Source organism: Myotis brandtii, unplaced genomic scaffold (genome assembly GCF_000412655.1).
Source record: "Myotis brandtii unplaced genomic scaffold, ASM41265v1 scaffold691, whole genome shotgun sequence".
Classification (NCBI taxonomy): Eukaryota; Metazoa; Chordata; class Mammalia; order Chiroptera; family Vespertilionidae; genus Myotis; species Myotis brandtii.
Window position 1 is genome coordinate 1483325 of NW_005370704.1, and position 4924 is coordinate 1488248.

A 4924-nucleotide genomic window follows, 5' to 3' on the forward strand; every position below is an offset into this window, starting at 1 on the left:
CGCCCCTTGGCCCGCCCCTCCCCGACGTTCTGCCCTTCACCGCGCAGCCCTTCATCCCGCTCCTGGTCTCCGCCCATCCCTTCGCCACGCCCCATATTAACCCCGCCCCTTGCTCACCACCTTCCTTGGCCCATCCTTGGCCCCGCCCCAGCCTGCGTCCAATCCTTCACTGCCGCATCCCTTGGCCCCGCCCCCGACGGCGTCCAATCCTTCAACGCCCCATTCTTTAGTTCCGGCCCTTGGCCCCGCCCTCCGCCTCATCCAGTCCTCCAACGCCCATCTCTTCGCCCCGCCTCTAGCCCACCTGCCTGGGAGGGCGCGCGGGGGGCCGCTCCTAAACGTCGCCCCGGTTACGCTGACTCTGTCTCGCAGCCGTTTCTCGTTGTAGGATGTGTGAATAGTAGGGATTCTTCAATCAGACTCGAAGGAAGAATCAGTCCTGGACGACTGATGCCAGCAGGTGCACCTGCCGAGAACTGCTTTCTGCTGAGCGGAGAACCCGAGCGGTGCTCTGGCGCAGGCGCGTTCTTCCCATTCGGTCGTTGGACTCGAAGGCTGGTAGACTGGCGGGAGGCGACGGCGCATGCGCTGACCCGCGGCGGAATGCGCGTGCGCACCTCGAACCGCCGGCGGTTGCCTGGTTACGGCTATCGCGTCTCCGGTTTCCAGTTCTGCCGGTGAAGTTGGTTTCTGTCCACACTAGTTCTCGCGAAGCAATGCCCGCCTGCTCCACAGAGCCCTAGAAGGGGCAGGCGCCGCCGGCCCCCAATTCACAGGCTGCGTCGAAGCCCCACTGCCCACCTGTGCGCGCCTCGGGGTCGGTCGTCCTGTCGGCTCCCAGCCGCGCCGTCCGCCTAGCCCAGGCCCCAAACTCCCTGGCTCGGCGGCCATCTCCACCGGCCCTTGTGCGCGTGACCCATGCACACATTCAATCCTGTCCGGGCGTTGGGCGCGCAGTCCCCAGTTCCTCTCTTGCCTGCCTAATGCCCCTCGAGAGCGCAGCCGGGTCCCCTAAACCGCGGAGCCCCGTGGATGAAGGCTCCAACGGCTGAGTGGATATTTGTATTGAATGAGCGCGACCCCCGAGGTACCGAACAACAGGTTAAGCTGCTGGGCCCCAATCTCCTGCTCCTCCCCGTGGCTGCTGCCTGGTCCTGGCACCATCGGAGCCCTCCATGGAGGATCTTAGGGAAGAAGGGGTGCTGCCATTTGTATCTTCCTTTTCCCGATGAAAGAAGGGAGGCCGGACCCACTCACCTGCACCCCTGCCTGGCAGGGATAGGCAAGGGCAGCAGCCGCCCCACTGGCCAGCTTCTTCCGGAGGCAGGAAGGGTGGCAGGTGTCCCTGTCTGGCAGCACCCGATGGCCGAGCTCTCAGTGCTGGCTGCTGCTACTGCCACAGGGGCTGCCACACCGCCTGGGGTGGGAAGGCACCCCAGTCACCCGTGGGACCCAGAGGCCAGGAAAGAAGGAAGGAGTGTGGTTGGGCTATTTGTTTGCTGTGACGCTGGCGAGGGAGCAGCCACGCTGTCAGAGCCCAGGCGGGTGCGGGGAGAGTTTTCAGGCGTCTGACGTGGCCACTCTGCTAAGCTAACATTTGCCTTGCGGAAAGCGAGTTCTCAGCCTGTTTCAACACAGGGTTGGGGAACTCCTGGTGGGACGCAGTCCCGGGCCCCGGACCCTTGATCCGCTTCCTCCTGTTGGTCACGGTGCTCCGCAGCCGCTCTGTCCCAACAGACCACTCGGCAGAGGGGTGTCCTTGCTAGCCCTCTGCCTGACAGGCTGCACCTTCCGTCCTCGGCGCTGAGGCTGGGGGGAGAGGGGGGCCCGGCGGCCTGGAGAGAGGAAGGGCAGCCTCCACGAGACAGGGCTGGCTGAATGGTCCAGGCGAAAGCACTGACTATCCCGGGCTCGGGCCCAAGAGCTGGAGCCCAGACCTGCCCCTCTGGCGTTCCGAGGAGCCCAGGGGTGGGCCGGGGGGACTCTAACTTGGAGACCATAAGCTGCAGAAACCACCCTCATGGGCGAAGGAAAGACTCCGGGGCCCTGGGGCAGGGCTGGTAAAGAGGCAGCAGGTGCTGACTCCTGTGGGGCGACTTTAAGGAAAGCTGTGAGCCCAGCGTTGGCATGGGGGGCCTTGGGCTCTCTTCCCCTTCCCTCCTCCTCCCGCCAAGCCTTCCCACGGAGGCCGCCTCTGTTTCTCAGCTGTTTGCAGCCTTGGATGCGGGGAGGGTCCTGAGGCCCAAGGCCGAGCCATCAAGCCTCTGGGCCGAGAACCCCTGAGTCAAGAGCCTCTGCTCTGAAGCCCAGCCTGCTGCCTGGAGGCTGTGTGCCCTTTGCCAGCTTCCCGACCTCCCTCAGCATCAGCCTGGGGGGCAGGAAAGGGTGGCGTTCAGGCCAGGCCAAGCAGGTCAAACTGGCTGCCTGAGCGAGGGCATGCGCCCGCCCGCCGCGAGTCTGACCTGCTTGAGGGGGACAGGAAGGGGGCGCTGTTGATGCATACACTGGGACCACAGGCATGACCTGGAACTGTGTGGGTGACTGTGGTGTGCCTAGGAGGTGTGCTGCCATGAGAGCCATCCTTCCCTTTGCCTGCAATGTCCACTCCTCCGTGGACATGTCGCCCCTCCCTGAGGCCCCCTGGGTGGGTGAGAACCAGCTGCAGAGTCGTAGCTGAGTCCGAGGGCCAAGTTGTAGCTCCTCCCCCAAAGTTCCAGGACGGAGTTATTGTCCCCTTACCCAGCCCGCAGGGCCGCACCCTTGCCAGGACAATGGGCAGAGGCCGTGCCAGAGAACCCGGCTGACCTTCCCATGGTTACCCAGCCAGCCTCCCCCATTGGTCCGTCCGTCCAAGGAGACCGCCACTGAGCCCTGGGCGGGGCTGGGCGGAACCTCCATGGGCTCCAAGCGCGAAGTACGCGCTGGAGTGCCAATAGCTCATAATAAATTCTGATTGCACGTTGAAATGATAATATTTTGGATAGTTTGAGTTCAAATGTAGCAACTAGAAAGTGTGGCTCAGTGGTTGGTGTCAACCCAAGCACCAAACACATGCCCGGGTTTCGGCTTCATCCCCAGTAGGGGGCGTGCAGGAGGCAGCCAATCAATGTTCTCTCGTGGATGTTTCTATCTCTCCCTCCCTCTCCTTTCCTATCTCTCTAAAAAAAAAAAAAAATAAAAAAAAGGATAGAAAATGACTAGTTTAACTTTTCAGACAGCACAATTAAGGCTATGATTTTCTTCAAATACATAGAAATTTTTAGCTTTCAGGTGGAAATTCTCAGTTTGAGGGAGATGTTGTTGGAGTTCTGATACACTGCCCCCAGCCCTCCAAGGGCAGGTCTTTAGTTTAGCATCATCTCTCCTCTCCCACCCCCATTTTTGGACCAGGAAACATTTTATATTTTAAAATCCCTCAGTGGCTGGCATTGCATTTGCACTGGACAGTGTGGGTCTAGACCAGGGGTGGGCAAACTTTTTGACTCGAGGGCCACAATGGGTTCTTAAACTGGACCGGAGGGCCGGAACAAAAGCATGGATGGAGTGTTTGTGTGAACTAATATAAATTCAAAGTAAACATCATTACATAAAAGGGTACGGTCTTTTTTTTTTTTTAGTTTTATTCATTTCAAACGGGCCGGATCCGGCCCGCGGGCCGTAGTTTGCCCACGGCTGGTCTAGACTGAGCACGGGGCTTACTGGGGCTGTGGTGCTGGCTCTCTCCTGACCACCAGCCAGCCCGGTGGTCCTCAGAGGAGCCCTCAGGGTGGGGGTGGAGTGCCATCTCAGGCCCCCCCCCCTCCACCCTGCACTCTCCCCCCTCCACGCGCATGAAGCAGCTGCATTAACTGGTTTGTAGGTAGTTGTAGGGCAGGCCTGCTCCATGCCAGGCACCCCGCTCAGCCCCTGGCCTGCACCTTCCGTCCTGGGCGCTGAGGCTGGGGTGGAGGGGGACCTACCCCGCTTAGCAGCCTGGAGAGAGGAAGGGCTGCCTCCATGAGACAGGGCTGGCTGAACGGTCCAGGCCAGCCGTGGGCAAACTACGGCCCGCGGGCCGGATCCGGCCCGTTTGAAATGAATAAAACTAAAAAAAAAAAAAAAGACCGTACCCTTTTATGTAATGATGTTTACTTTGAATTTATATTAGTTCACACAAACACTCCATCCATGCTTTTGTTCCGGCCCTCCGGTCCAGTTTAAGAACCCATTGTGGCCCTCGAGTCAAAAAGTTTGCCCACCCCTGGTCGAGGCGAAGGCCTGTAGGGTCTCCGAGGGGGGTGAGCTGGCAGGGAGGGCTTCCTGAGGAGGTGAGAGCTGCGGAGGCCGGGATAGAGGGGCAGGGGTGGGAGTCACCCCGGTCCGGCGGTGGAGGGGCTTGGGGTTAGTGTGTCCTGTGGGTCTGAGCATCCGGCCCCTGTCGGTGTGCGGGGGCCGGTGGTGGGCATCCAGGCCGAGTGTGAGAAGCGTGTGCAGGCCGGGCTGTGAGGCCAGCACCATGAGGCCATCCCGGCTCCTGGGGGCCCTGCAGGAGCAAGTCCACAGCAGGCGAGTGAGCGCCGTTGCGGCTGGCTTGACAGATGTCACTGCCGCCCGAGGTGCGTTAGTGTGAGCGCGGCCCTCCCTCCGGTGCGGCCTCTGGGCATGGCCCCGTCCCAGGGGCCTTCCTTTCTGAATCCCTGTGCCAAGTACCAAGCATCTAAGTCGCTAAATAAGCGGCAGGGACAGGTGCCCATTCTGCACCCGGGGGCGCCACAGAGCCGCAGGCGACTGCGTGGTGGCCCCTGAGCTGCAGCGGGACCCCGGCCTCCTGCCCCAAACTGTTTGCACACATTCACGCCCCAGGCCCTGCTGGGAACTGGGGCTGGGGCTGCGGCTGCGGGTCAGACAGCCCTGGCCTTCACCCCTGCGGAGCACGAACACCAGA

General features: G+C 61.4%; 1 protein-coding gene across 1 annotated transcript in view; it reads right to left on the reverse strand.

Moving 5' to 3' along the window:
• SEC16A (SEC16 homolog A, endoplasmic reticulum export factor) overlaps positions 1-607 on the reverse strand; it is a 29984-nt gene extending 29377 nt beyond the window's left edge. The window contains exon 1 of the mRNA XM_014529702.1: positions 305-607. The gene's annotated coding sequence lies outside the window, so the exon portion shown is untranslated. The remainder of the gene's footprint in view (positions 1-304) is intronic.
• Positions 608-4924: the final 4317 nt, after the last annotated feature.